The sequence below is a fragment of the Pseudophryne corroboree genome, chromosome 5, assembly GCF_028390025.1.
Source record: "Pseudophryne corroboree isolate aPseCor3 chromosome 5, aPseCor3.hap2, whole genome shotgun sequence".
Classification (NCBI taxonomy): Eukaryota; Metazoa; Chordata; class Amphibia; order Anura; family Myobatrachidae; genus Pseudophryne; species Pseudophryne corroboree.
This window is the reverse complement of record NC_086448.1, coordinates 595482816-595497961: the sequence shown is the minus strand read 5'-3', so window position 1 is coordinate 595497961 and position 15146 is coordinate 595482816. Positions and strand designations below refer to the sequence as shown.

General features: G+C 35.9%; 5 non-coding genes across 5 annotated transcripts; all 5 read right to left on the bottom strand.

Moving 5' to 3' along the window:
- Positions 1-1656: 1656 nt before the first annotated feature.
- TRNAR-CCG (transfer RNA arginine (anticodon CCG)) lies at positions 1657-1729 on the bottom strand. The gene has a single exon. It is a non-coding gene; the product is annotated as a tRNA-Arg (tRNA).
- A 2620-nt stretch (positions 1730-4349) lies between these two features.
- TRNAR-CCG (transfer RNA arginine (anticodon CCG)) lies at positions 4350-4422 on the bottom strand. Its single transcript has one exon. It is a non-coding gene; the product is annotated as a tRNA-Arg (tRNA).
- Positions 4423-9015: 4593 nt separating this feature from the next.
- Positions 9016-9088, bottom strand: TRNAR-CCG (transfer RNA arginine (anticodon CCG)). The gene has a single exon. It is a non-coding gene; the product is annotated as a tRNA-Arg (tRNA).
- Positions 9089-10721: 1633 nt separating this feature from the next.
- Positions 10722-10794, bottom strand: TRNAR-CCG (transfer RNA arginine (anticodon CCG)). The gene has a single exon. It is a non-coding gene; the product is annotated as a tRNA-Arg (tRNA).
- A 2350-nt stretch (positions 10795-13144) lies between these two features.
- Positions 13145-13217, bottom strand: TRNAR-CCG (transfer RNA arginine (anticodon CCG)). The gene has a single exon. It is a non-coding gene; the product is annotated as a tRNA-Arg (tRNA).
- Positions 13218-15146: the final 1929 nt, after the last annotated feature.

Below are 15146 nucleotides of genomic sequence, written 5' to 3'. Positions count from 1 at the left end.
TGGGATTTCCAAAGGTGTAGATGAGACTTAAAGAGAAGCAACCCAGGTGGGACTTGAACCCACAAACCGCAGTTAGAGCTAATATGTAATTTTTTTGAAAAGCTGAATATCATTTAAAATGAGGTATGTTAGTAAACTTTCTATCTAAGTAAGGCACTGATCTTTTTGGTCTGAAGCAATTGGGAACGGTTTATCTTTTATGGAAATTTTACATTTTTGGTCAGAAGCATAAGATCATTGCCTTCATGCCAAATAGGCTGAAAGTTCCAATGGGATTTCCAAAGGAGTAGATAAGACTTAAAGAGAAGCAACCTAGGTCGGACTTGAACCCACAAACCCCAGTTAGAACTAATATGTAATTTTTTTGAAGAGCTGAATATCATTTAAAATGAGGCATGTTAATAAACTTTCTCTCTAAGTAAGGCACTGATCTTTCCAGTCTTTGCTTCAAAAAGCTTTCAGTGTTGTGACATAGTTAAAGCAAAACATTACTGTTAGAGCCAGTGCTCTATTATTGATCATGATCTTTGCTTAACTTAGATTTCTCACTCATATGCATGGGACCTTTGCAATTAGGCCAAATTGGCTTAATGATTGCTATGTACGAAAATGTTTAAAGAGTAAATGTCATCCTGACTTCCAAAGAAATAGATAAGAATTAAGGAGAAGTGGCCCAGGTGGGACTTGAGCCCACAATCCCCAGCTTTGGAGGTTGATGCCTTATCCATTAGGCCACTAGGCCTTAGCTGCAAACAGCTACAATGTGAATCCTTTTTGTGAGTACATTTTTTTAAAGCTTAATGTTGTCTTTCATATATTTGTAACCTGAAGATGGAAATTGTAATATATCTGACCTAGCATGTTTCATGTTGTCAAATCAATAAGATTCTCTATCCATTGTGAACGGTTTATCTTTTATGGACATTTTACATTTTTGGTCAGAAGCATAAGATCATTGCCTTCATGCTAAATAGGCTGAAAGTTCCAATGGGATTTCCAAAGGTGTAGATGAGACTTAAAGAGAAGCAACCCAGGTGGGACTTGAACCCACAAACCGCAGTTAGAGCTAATATGTAATTTTTTTGAAGAGCTGAATATCATTTAAAATGAGGTATGTTAGTAAACTTTCTATCTAAGTAAGGCACTGATCTTTTTGGTCTGAAGCAATTGGGAACGGTTTATCTTTTATGGAAATTTTACGTTTTTGGTCAGAAGCATAAGATCATTGCCTTCATGCCAAATAGGCTGAAAATTCCAATGGGATTTCCAAAGGTGTAGATGAGACTTAAAGAGAAGCAACCTAGGTCGGACTTGAACCCACAAACCCCAGTTAGAACTAATATTTAATTTTTTTGAAGAGCTGAATATCATTTAAAATGAGGCATATTAATAAACTTTCTCTCTAAATAAGCACTAATCTTTCCAGTCTTTGCTTAAAAAAGCTTTCAGTGTTGTGACATAGTGAAAGCACAACATTACTATTGGAGCCAGTGCTCTATTATTGATCACGATCTTTGCTTATCATGGATTCCTCACTCATATGCATAGGTCCTTTAAAATCAGGCCAAATTGGCTTAATGATTGCTATGTACGAAAATGCTCGAAGAGTAAATGTCATTCTGACTTCAAAAGAAATTAATGAGAATTAAAGAGAAGCGACCCAGGTGGGACTTGAACCCACAATCCCCAGCTCCGGAGGCTGATGCCTTATCCATTAGGCCACTGGGCCTTAGCTGCAAATAGCTGTAATGTGAATCGTTTTTGTGAGTACATTTTTTTAAAGCTTATTGTTGTCTTTCATATATTTGTAACCTAAAGATGGAAATTGTAATATATCTGACCTAGAATGTTTCATGTTGTCAAATCAATAAGATTCTCTATCCATTGTGAACGGTTTATCTTTTATGGACATTTTACATTTTTGGTCAGAAGCATAAGATCATTGCCTTCATGCTAAATAGGCTGAAAGTTCCAATGGGATTTCCAAAGGTGTAGATGAGACTTAAAGAGAAGCAACCCAGGTGGGACTTGAACCCACAAACCGCAGTTAGAGCTAATATGTAATTTTTTTGAAAAGCTGAATATCATTTAAAATGAGGTATGTTAGTAAACTTTCTATCTAAGTAAGGCACTGATCTTTTTGGTCTGAAGCAATTGGGAACGGTTTATCTTTTATGGAAATTTTACATTTTTGGTCAGAAGCATAAGATCATTGCCTTCATGCCAAATAGGCTGAAAGTTCCAATGGGATTTCCAAAGGAGTAGATAAGACTTAAAGAGAAGCAACCTAGGTCGGACTTGAACCCACAAACCCCAGTTAGAACTAATATGTAATTTTTTTGAAGAGCTGAATATCATTTAAAATGAGGCATGTTAATAAACTTTCTCTCTAAGTAAGGCACTGATCTTTCCAGTCTTTGCATAAAAAAGCTTTTAGTGTTGTAACATAGTTAAAGCAAAACATTACTATTGGAGCCAGTGCTCTATTATTGATCACAATCTTTGCTTAACTTAGATTCCTCACTCATATGCATGGGACCTTTGCAATTAGGCCAAATTGGCTTAATGATTGCTATGTACGAAAATGATCAAAGAGTAAACGTCATCCTGATTTTACAAAGAAATAGATGAGAATTAAGGAGAAGTGACCCAGGTGGGACTTGAGCCTACAATCCCCAGCTTTGGAGGTTGATGCCTTATCCATTAGGCCACTAAGCCTTAGCTGCAAACAGCTACAATGTGAATCCTTTTTGTGAGTACATTTTTTTAAAGCTTAATGTTGTCTTTCATATATTTGTAACCTAAAGATGGAAATTGTAATATATCTGACCTAGCATGTTTCATGTTGTCAAATCAATAAGATTCTCTATCCATTGTGAACGGTTTATCTTTTATGGACATTTTACATTTTTGGTCAGAAGCATAAGATCATTGCCTTCATGCCAAATAAGCTGAAAGTTCCAATGGGATTTCCAAAGGTGTAGATGAGACTTAAAGAGAAGCAACCTAGGTCGGACTTGAACCCACAAACCCCAGTTAGAAATAATATTTAATTTTTTTGAAGAGCTGAATATCATTTAAAATGAGGCATATTAATAAACTTTCTCTCTAAATAAGCACTAATCTTTCCAGTCTTTGCTTAAAAAAGCTTTCAGTGTTGTGACATAGTGAAAGCACAACATTACTATTGGAGCCAGTGCTCTATTATTGATCACGATCTTTGCTTATCATGGATTCCTCACTCATATGCATAGGTCCTTTAAAATCAGGCCAAATTGGCTTAATGATTGCTATGTACGAAAATGTTCAAAGAGTAAATGTCATCCTGACTTCAAAAGAAATTAATGAGAATTAAAGAGAAGCGACCCAGGTGGGACTTGAACCCACAATCCCCAGCTCCGGAGGCTGATGCCTTATTTATTAGGCCACTGGTCCTTAGCTGCAAATAGCTGTAATGTGAATCGTTTTTGTGAGTACATTTTTTTAAAGCTTATTGTTGTCTTTCATATATTTGTAACCTGAAGATGGAAATTGTAATATATCTGACCTAGCATGTTTCATGTTGTCAAATCAATAAGATTCTCTATCCATTGTGAACGGTTTATCTTTTATGGACATTTTACATTTTTGGTCAGAAGCATAAGATCATTGCCTTCATGCTAAATAGGCTGAAAGTTCCAATGGGATTTCCAAAGGTGTAGATGAGACTTAAAGAGAAGCAACCCAGGTGGGACTTGAACCCACAAACCGCAGTTAGAGCTAATATGTAATTTTTTTGAAGAGCTGAATATCATTTAAAATGAGGTATGTTAGTAAACTTTCTATCTAAGTAAGGCACTGATCTTTTTGGTCTGAAGCAATTGGGAACGGTTTATCTTTTATGGAAATTTTACGTTTTTGGTCAGAAGCATAAGATCATTGCCTTCATGCCAAATAGGCTGAAAATTCCAATGGGATTTCCAAAGGTGTAGATGAGACTTAAAGAGAAGCAACCTAGGTCGGACTTGAACCCACAAACCCCAGTTAGAACTAATATTTAATTTTTTTGAAGAGCTGAATATCATTTAAAATGAGGCATATTAATAAACTTTCTCTCTAAATAAGCACTAATCTTTCCAGTCTTTGCTTAAAAAAGCTTTCAGTGTTGTGACATAGTGAAAGCACAACATTACTATTGGAGCCAGTGCTCTATTATTGATCACGATCTTTGCTTATCATGGATTCCTCACTCATATGCATAGGTCCTTTAAAATCAGGCCAAATTGGCTTAATGATTGCTATGTACGAAAATGCTCGAAGAGTAAATGTCATTCTGACTTCAAAAGAAATTAATGAGAAATAAAGAGAAGCGACCCAGGTGGGACTTGAACCCACAATCCCCAGCTCCGGAGGCTGATGCCTTATCCATTAGGCCACTGGGCCTTAGCTGCAAATAGCTGTAATGTGAATCGTTTTTGTGAGTACATTTTTTTAAAGCTTATTGTTGTCTTTCATATATTTGTAACCTAAAGATGGAAATTGTAATATATCTGACCTAGAATGTTTCATGTTGTCAAATCAATAAGATTCTCTATCCATTGTGAACGGTTTATCTTTTATGGACATTTTACATTTTTGGTCAGAAGCATAAGATCATTGCCTTCATGCTAAATAGGCTGAAAGTTCCAATGGGATTTCCAAAGGTGTAGATGAGACTTAAAGAGAAGCAACCCAGGTGGGACTTGAACCCACAAACCGCAGTTAGAGCTAATATGTAATTTTTTTGAAAAGCTGAATATTATTTAAAATGAGGTATGTTAGTAAACTTTCTATCTAAGTAAGGCACTGATCTTTTTGGTCTGAAGCAATTGGGAACGGTTTATCTTTTATGGAAATTTTACATTTTTGGTCAGAAGCATAAGATCATTGCCTTCATGCCAAATAGGCTGAAAGTTCCAATGGGATTTCCAAAGGAGTAGATAAGACTTAAAGAGAAGCAACCTAGGTCGGACTTGAACCCACAAACCCCAGTTAGAACTAATATGTAATTTTTTTGAAGAGCTGAATATCATTTAAAATGAGGCATGTTAATAAACTTTCTCTCTAAGTAAGGCACTGATCTTTCCAGTCTTTGCATAAAAAAGCTTTTAGTGTTGTAACATAGTTAAAGCAAAACATTACTATTGGAGCCAGTGCTCTATTATTGATCACAATCTTTGCTTAACTTAGATTCCTCACTCATATGCATGGGACCTTTGCAATTAGGCCAAATTGGCTTAATGATTGCTATGTACGAAAATGATCAAAGAGTAAACGTCATCCTGATTTTACAAAGAAATAGATGAGAATTAAGGAGAAGTGACCCAGGTGGGACTTGAGCCTACAATCCCCAGCTTTGGAGGTTGATGCCTTATCCATTAGGCCACTAAGCCTTAGCTGCAAACAGCTACCATGTGAATCCTTTTTGTGAGTACATTTTTTTAAAGCTTAATGTTGTCTTTCATATATTTGTAACCTAAAGATGGAAATTGTAATATATCTGACCTAGCATGTTTCATGTTGTCAAATCAATAAGATTCTCTATCCATTGTGAACGGTTTATCTTTTATGGACATTTTACATTTTTGGTCAGAAGCATAAGATCATTGCCTTCATGCCAAATAAGCTGAAAGTTCCAATGGGATTTCCAAAGGTGTAGATGAGACTTAAAGAGAAGCAACCTAGGTCGGACTTGAACCCACAAACCCCAGTTAGAACTAATATTTAATTTTTTTGAAGAGCTGAATATCATTTAAAATGAGGCATATTAATAAACTTTCTCTCTAAATAAGCACTAATCTTTCCAGTCTTTGCTTAAAAAAGCTTTCAGTGTTGTGACATAGTGAAAGCACAACATTACTATTGGAGCCAGTGCTCTATTATTGATCACGATCTTTGCTTATCATGGATTCCTCACTCATATGCATAGGTCCTTTAAAATCAGGCCAAATTGGCTTAATGATTGCTATGTACGAAAATGTTCGAAGAGTAAATGTCATCCTGACTTCAAAAGAAATTAATGAGAATTAAAGAGAAGCGACCCAGGTGGGACTTGAACCCACAATCCCCAGCTCCGGAGGCTGATGCCTTATTTATTAGGCCACTGGTCCTTAGCTGCAAATAGCTGTAATGTGAATCGTTTTTGTGAGTACATTTTTTTAAAGCTTATTGTTGTCTTTCATATATTTGTAACCTGAAGATGGAAATTGTAATATATCTGACCTAGCATGTTTCATGTTGTCAAATCAATAAGATTCTCTATCCATTGTGAACGGTTTATCTTTTATGGACATTTTACATTTTTGGTCAGAAGCATAAGATCATTGCCTTCATGCTAAATAGGCTGAAAGTTCCAATGGGATTTCCAAAGGTGTAGATGAGACTTAAAGAGAAGCAACCCAGGTGGGACTTGAACCCACAAACCGCAGTTAGAGCTAATATGTAATTTTTTTGAAAAGCTGAATATCATTTAAAATGAGGTATGTTAGTAAACTTTCTATCTAAGTAAGGCACTGATCTTTTTGGTCTGAAGCAATTGGGAACGGTTTATCTTTTATGGAAATTTTAAATTTTTGGTCAGAAGCATAAGATCATTGCCTTCATGCCAAATAGGCTGAAAGTTCCAACGGGATTTCTAAAGGAGTAGATGAGACTTAAAGAGAAGCAACCTAGGTCGGACTTGAACCCACAAACCCCAGTTAGAACTAATATTTAATTTTTTTGAAGAGCTGAATATCATTTAAAATGAGGCATATTAATAAACTTTCTCTCTAAATAAGCACTAATCTTTCCAGTCTTTGCTTAAAAAAGCTTTCAGTGTTGTGACATAGTGAAAGCACAACATTACTATTGGAGCCAGTGCTCTATTATTGATCACGATCTTTGCTTATCATGGATTCCTCACTCATATGCATAGGTCCTTTAAAATCAGGCCAAATTGGCTTAATGATTGCTATGTACGAAAATGTTCGAAGAGTAAATGTCATCCTGACTTCAAAAGAAATTAATGAGAATTAAAGAGAAGCGACCCAGGTGGGACTTGAACCCACAATCCCCAGCTCCGGAGGCTGATGCCTTATTTATTAGGCCACTGGTCCTTAGCTGCAAATAGCTGTAATGTGAATCGTTTTTGTGAGTACATTTTTTTAAAGCTTATTGTTGTCTTTCATATATTTGTAACCTGAAGATGGAAATTGTAATATATCTGACCTAGCATGTTTCATGTTGTCAAATCAATAAGATTCTCTATCCATTGTGAACGGTTTATCTTTTATGGACATTTTACATTTTTGGTCAGAAGCATAAGATCATTGCCTTCATGCTAAATAGGCTGAAAGTTCCAATGGGATTTCCAAAGGTGTAGATGAGACTTAAAGAGAAGCAACCCAGGTGGGACTTGAACCCACAAACCGCAGTTAGAGCTAATATGTAATTTTTTTGAAAAGCTGAATATCATTTAAAATGAGGTATGTTAGTAAACTTTCTATCTAAGTAAGGCACTGATCTTTTTGGTCTGAAGCAATTGGGAACGGTTTATCTTTTATGGAAATTTTACATTTTTGGTCAGAAGCATAAGATCATTGCCTTCATGCCAAATTGGCTGAAAGTTCCAATGGGATTTCCAAAGGTGTAGATGAGACTTAAAGAGAAGCAACCTAGGTCGGACTTGAACCCACAAACCCCAGTTAGAACTAATATGTAATTTTTTTGAAGAGCTGAATATCATTTAAAATGAGGCATGTTAATAAACTTTCTCTCTAAGTAAGGCACTGATCTTTCCAGTCTTTGCTTCAAAAAGCTTTCAGTGTTGTGACATAGTTAAAGCAAAACATTACTATTAGAGCCAGTGCTCTATTATTGATCATGATCTTTGCTTAACTTAGATTTCTCATTCATATGCATGGGACCTTTGCAATTAGGCCAAATTGGCTTAATGATTGCTATGTACGAAAATGTTTAAAGAGTAAATGTCATCCTGACTTCCAAAGAAATAGATAAGAATTAAGGAGGTGGCCCAGGTGGGACTTGAGCCCACAATCCCCAGCTTTGGAGGTTGATGCCTTATCCATTAGGCCACTAGGCCTTAGCTGCAAACAGCTACAATGTGAATCCTTTTTGTGAGTACATTTTTTTAAAGCTTAATGTTGTCTTTCATATATTTGTAACCTGAAGATGGAAATTGTAATATATCTGACCTAGCATGTTTCATGTTGTCAAATCAATAAGATTCTCTATCCATTGTGAACGGTTTATCTTTTATGGACATTTTACATTTTTGGTCAGAAGCATAAGATCATTGCCTTCATGCTAAATAGGCTGAAAGTTCCAATGGGATTTCCAAAGGTGTAGATGAGACTTAAAGAGAAGCAACCCAGGTGGGACTTGAACCCACAAACCGCAGTTAGAGCTAATATGTAATTTTTTTGAAGAGCTGAATATCATTTAAAATGAGGTATGTTAGTAAACTTTCTATCTAAGTAAGGCACTGATCTTTTTGGTCTGAAGCAATTGGGAACGGTTTATCTTTTATGGAAATTTTACGTTTTTGGTCAGAAGCATAAGATCATTGCCTTCATGCCAAATAGGCTGAAAATTCCAATGGGATTTCCAAAGGTGTAGATGAGACTTAAAGAGAAGCAACCTAGGTCGGACTTGAACCCACAAACCCCAGTTAGAACTAATATTTAATTTTTTTGAAGAGCTGAATATCATTTAAAATGAGGCATATTAATAAACTTTCTCTCTAAATAAGCACTAATCTTTCCAGTCTTTGCTTAAAAAAGCTTTCAGTGTTGTGACATAGTGAAAGCACAACATTACTATTGGAGCCAGTGCTCTATTATTGATCACGATCTTTGCTTATCATGGATTCCTCACTCATATGCATAGGTCCTTTAAAATCAGGCCAAATTGGCTTAATGATTGCTATGTACGAAAATGCTCGAAGAGTAAATGTCATCCTGACTTCAAAAGAAATTAATGAGAATTAAAGAGAAGCGACCCAGGTGGGACTTGAACCCACAATCCCCAGCTCCGGAGGATGATGCCTTATCCATTAGGCCACTGGGCCTTAGCTGCAAATAGCTGTAATGTGAATCGTTTTTGTGAGTACATTTTTTTAAAGCTTATTGTTGTCTTTCATATATTTGTAACCTAAAGATGGAAATTGTAATATATCTGACCTAGAATGTTTCATGTTGTCAAATCAATAAGATTCTCTATCCATTGTGAACGGTTTATCTTTTATGGACATTTTACATTTTTGGTCAGAAGCATAAGATCATTGCCTTCATGCTAAATAGGCTGAAAGTTCCAATGGGATTTCCAAAGGTGTAGATGAGACTTAAAGAGAAGCAACCCAGGTGGGACTTGAACCCACAAACCGCAGTTAGAGCTAATATGTAATTTTTTTGAAAAGCTGAATATCATTTAAAATGAGGTATGTTAGTAAACTTTCTATCTAAGTAAGGCACTGATCTTTTTGGTCTGAAGCAATTGGGAACGGTTTATCTTTTATGGAAATTTTACATTTTTGGTCAGAAGCATAAGATCATTGCCTTCATGCCAAATAGGCTGAAAGTTCCAATGGGATTTCCAAAGGAGTAGATAAGACTTAAAGAGAAGCAACCTAGGTCGGACTTGAACCCACAAACCCCAGTTAGAACTAATATGTAATTTTTTTGAAGAGCTGAATATCATTTAAAATGAGGCATGTTAATAAACTTTCTCTCTAAGTAAGGCACTGATCTTTCCAGTCTTTGCATAAAAAAGCTTTTAGTGTTGTAACATAGTTAAAGCAAAACATTACTATTGGAGCCAGTGCTCTATTATTGATCACAATCTTTGCTTAACTTAGATTCCTCACTCATATGCATGGGACCTTTGCAATTAGGCCAAATTGGCTTAATGATTGCTATGTACGAAAATGATCAAAGAGTAAACGTCATCCTGATTTTACAAAGAAATAGATGAGAATTAAGGAGAAGTGACCCAGGTGGGACTTGAGCCCACAATCCCCAGCTTTGGAGGTTGATGCCTTATCCATTAGGCCACTAATCCTTAGCTGCAAACAGCTACAATGTGAATCCTTTTTGTGAGTACATTTTTTTAAAGCTTAATGTTGTCTTTCATATATTTGTAACCTAAAGATGGAAATTGTAATATATCTGACCTAGCATGTTTCATGTTGTCAAATCAATAAGATTCTCTATCCATTGTGAACGGTTTATCTTTTATGGACATTTTACATTTTTGGTCAGAAGCATAAGATCATTGCCTTCATGCCAAATAAGCTGAAAGTTCCAATGGGATTTCCAAAGGTGTAGATGAGACTTAAAGAGAAGCAACCTAGGTCGGACTTGAACCCACAAACCCCAGTTAGAACTAATATTTAATTTTTTTGAAGAGCTGAATATCATTTAAAATGAGGCATATTAATAAACTTTCTCTCTAAATAAGCACTAATCTTTCCAGTCTTTGCTTAAAAAAGCTTTCAGTGATGTGACATAGTGAAAGCACAACATTACTATTGGAGCCAGTGCTCTATTATTGATCACGATCTTTGCTTATCATGGATTCCTCACTCATATGCATAGGTCCTTTGAAATCAGGCCAAATTGGCTTAATGATTGCTATGTACGAAAATGTTTGAAGAGTAAATGTCATCCTGACTTCAAAACAAATTGATGAGAATTAAAGAGGAGTGACCCAGGTGGGACTTGAACCCACAATCCCCAGCTCCGGAGGCTGATGCCTTATCCGTTAGGCCACTGGGCCTTAGCTGCAAATAGCTGTAATGTGAATCGTTTTTGTGAGTACATTTTTTTAATGCTTATTGTTGTCTTTCATATATTTGTAACCTGAAGATGGAAATTGTAATATATCTGACCTAGCATGTTTCATGTTGTCAAATCAACAAGATTCTCTATCCATTGTGAACGGTTTATCTTTTATGGAAATTTTACATTTTTGGTCAGAAACATAAGATCATTGCTTTCATGCCAAATAGGCTGAAAGTTCCAATGGGATTTCCAAAGGTGTAGATTAGACTTAAAGAGAAGCAACCTAGGTCGGACTTGAACCCACAAACCCCAGTTAGAACTAATATGTAATTTTTTTGAAGAGCTGAATATCATTTAAAATGAGGCATGTTAATAAACTTTCTCTCTAAGTAAGGCACTGATCTTTCCAGTCTTTGCTTAAAAAAGCTTTCAGTGTTGTGACATAGTTAAAGCAAAACATTACTATTGGAGCCAGTGCTCTATTAATGATCACGATCTTTGCTTAACTTAGATTCCTCACTCATATGCATGGGACCTTTGCAATTAGGTCAAATTGGCTTAATGATTGCTATGTACGAAAATGATCAAAGAGTAAACGTCATCCTGACTTCCAAAGAAATAGATGAGAATTAAGGAGAAGTGACCCAGGTGGGACTTTAGCCCACAATCCCCAGCTTTGGAGGTTGATGCCTTATCCATTAGGCCACTAGGCCTTAGCTGCAAACAGCTACAATGTGAATCCTTTTTGTGAGTACATTTTTTTAAAGCTTAATGTTGTCTTTCATATATTTGTAACCTGAAGATGGAAATTGTAATATATCTGACCTAGCATGTTTCATGTTGTCAAACCAATAAGATTCTCTATCCATTGTGAACGGTTTATCTTTTATGGACATTTTACATTTTTGGTCAGAAGCATAAGATCATTGCCTTCATGCCAAATAGGCTGAAAGTTCCAATGGGATTTCCAAAGGTGTAGATGAGACTTAAAGAGAAGCAACCCAGGTGGGACTTGAATCCACAAACCGCAGTTAGAGCTAATATGTTATTTTTTTGTAGAGCTGAATATCATTTAAAATGAGGTATGTTAGTAAACTTTCTATCTAAGTAAGGCACTGATCTTTTTGGTCTGAAGCAATTGGGAACGGTTTATCTTTTATGGAAATTTTACATTTTTGGTCAGAAGCATAAGATCATTGCCTTCATGCCAAATAGGCTGAAAGTTCCAATGGGATTTCCAAAGGTGTAGATAAGACTTAAAGAGAAGCAACCTAGGTCGGACTTGAACCCACAAACCCCAGTTAGAACTAATATGTAATGTTTTTGAAGAGCTGAATATCATTTAAAATGAGGCATGTTAATAAACTTTCTCTCTAAGTAAGGCACTGATCTTTCCAGTCTTTGCATAAAAAAGCTTTTAGTGTTGTAACATAGTTAAAGCAAAACATTACTATTGGAGCCAGTGCTCTATTATTGATCACAATCTTTGCTTAACTTAGATTCCTCACTCATATGCATGGGACCTTTGCAATTAGGCCAAATTGGCTTAATGATTGCTATGTACGAAAATGATCAAAGAGTAAACGTCATCCTGACTTCCAAAGAAATAGATGAGAATTAAGGAGAAGTGACCCAGGTGGGACTTGAGCCCACAATCCCCAGCTTTGGAGGTTGATGCCTTATCCATTAGGCCACTAAGCCTTAGCTGCAAACAGCTACAATGTGAATCCTTTTTGTGAGTACATTTTTTTAAAGCTTAATGTTGTCTTTCATATATTTGTAACCTAAAGATGGAAATTGTAATATATCTGACCTAGCATGTTTCATGTTGTCAAATCAATAAGATTCTCTATCCATTGTGAACGGTTTATCTTTTATGGACATTTTACATTTTTGGTCAGAAGCATAAGATCATTGCCTTCATGCCAAATAAGCTGAAAGTTCCAATGGGATTTCCAAAGGTGTAGATGAGACTTAAAGAGAAGCAACCTAGGTCGGACTTGAACCCACAAACCCCAGTTAGAACTAATATTTAATTTTTTTGAAGAGCTGAATATCATTTAAAATGAGGCATATTAATAAACTTTCTCTCTAAATAAGCACTAATCTTTCCAGTCTTTGCTTAAAAAAGCTTTCAGTGATGTGACATAGTGAAAGCACAACATTACTATTGGAGCCAGTGCTCTATTATTGATCACGATCTTTGCTTATCATGGATTCCTCACTCATATGCATAAGTCCTTTGAAATCAGGCCAAATTGGCTTAATGATTGCTATGTACGAAAATGTTCGAAGAGTAAATGTCATCCTGACTTCAAAAGAAATTGATGAGAATTAAAGAGGAGTGACCCAGGTGGGACTTGAACCCACAATCCCCAGCTCCGGAGGCTGATGCCTTATCCATTAGGCCACTGGGCCTTAGCTGCAAATAGCTGTAATGTGAATCGTTTTTGTGAGTACATTTTTTTAATGCTTATTGTTGTCTTTCATATATTTGTAACCTGAAGATGGAAATTGTCATATATCTGACCTAGCATGTTTCATGTTGTCAAATCAACAAGATTCTCTATCCATTGTGAACGGTTTATCTTTTATGGAAATTTTACATTTTTGGTCAGAAACATAAGATCATTGCTTTCATGCCAAATAGGCTGAAAGTTCCAATGGGATTTCCAAAGGTGTAGATTAGACTTAAAGAGAAGCAACCTAGGTCGGACTTGAACCCACAAACCCCAGTTAGAACTAATATGTAATTTTTTTGAAGAGCTGAATATCATTTAAAATGAGGCATGTTAATAAACTTTCTCTCTAAGTAAGGCACTGATCTTTCCAGTCTTTGCTTAAAAAAGCTTTCAGTGTTGTGACATAGTTAAAGCAAAACATTACTATTGGAGCCAGTGCTCTATTAATGATCACGATCTTTGCTTAACTTAGATTCCTCACTCATATGCATGGGACCTTTGCAATTAGGTCAAATTGGCTTAATGATTGCTATGTACGAAAATGATCAAAGAGTAAACGTCATCCTGACTTCCAAAGAAATAGATGAGAATTAAGGAGAAGTGACCCAGGTGGGACTTTAGCCCACAATCCCCAGCTTTGGAGGTTGATGCCTTATCCATTAGGCCACTAGGCCTTAGCTGCAAACAGCTACAATGTGAATCCTTTTTGTGAGTACATTTTTTTAAAGCTTAATGTTGTCTTTCATATATTTGTAACCTGAAGATGGAAATTGTAATATATCTGACCTAGCATGTTTCATGTTGTCAAACCAATAAGATTCTCTATCCATTGTGAACGGTTTATCTTTTATGGACATTTTACATTTTTGGTCAGAAGCATAAGATCATTGCCTTCATGCCAAATAGGCTGAAAGTTCCAATGGGATTTCCAAAGGTGTAGATGAGACTTAAAGAGAAGCAACCCAGGTGGGACTTGAATCCACAAACCGCAGTTAGAGCTAATATGTTATTTTTTTGTAGAGCTGAATATCATTTAAAATGAGGTATGTTAGTAAACTTTCTATCTAAGTAAGGCACTGATCTTTTTGGTCTGAAGCAATTGGGAACGGTTTATCTTTTATGGAAATTTTACATTTTTGGTCAGAAGCATAAGATCATTGCCTTCATGCCAAATAGGCTGAAAGTTCCAATGGGATTTCCAAAGGTGTAGATAAGACTTAAAGAGAAGCAACCTAGGTCGGACTTGAACCCACAAACCCCAGTTAGAACTAATATGTAATGTTTTTGAAGAGCTGAATATCATTTAAAATGAGGCATGTTAATAAACTTTCTCTCTAAGTAAGGCACTGATCTTTCCAGTCTTTGCATAAAAAAGCTTTTAGTGTTGTAACATAGTTAAAGCAAAACATTACTATTGGAGCCAGTGATCTATTATTGATCACAATCTTTGCTTAACTTAGATTCCTCACTCATATGCATGGGACCTTTGCAATTAGGCCAAATTGGCTTAATGATTGCTATGTACGAAAATGATCAAAGAGTAAACGTCATCCTGACTTCCAAAGAAATAGATGAGAATTAAGGAGAAGTGACCCAGGTGGGACTTGAGCCCACAATCCCCAGCTTTGGAGGTTGATGCCTTATCCATTAGGCCACTAAGCCTTAGCTGCAAACAGCTACAATGTGAATCCTTTTTGTGAGTACATTTTTTTAAAGCTTAATGTTGTCTTTCATATATTTGTAACCTAAAGATGGAAATTGTAATATATCTGACCTAGCATGTTTCATGTTGTCAAATCAATAAGATTCTCTATCCATTGTGAACGGTTTATCTTTTATGGACATTTTACATTTTTGGTCAGAAGCATAAGATCATTGCCTTCAT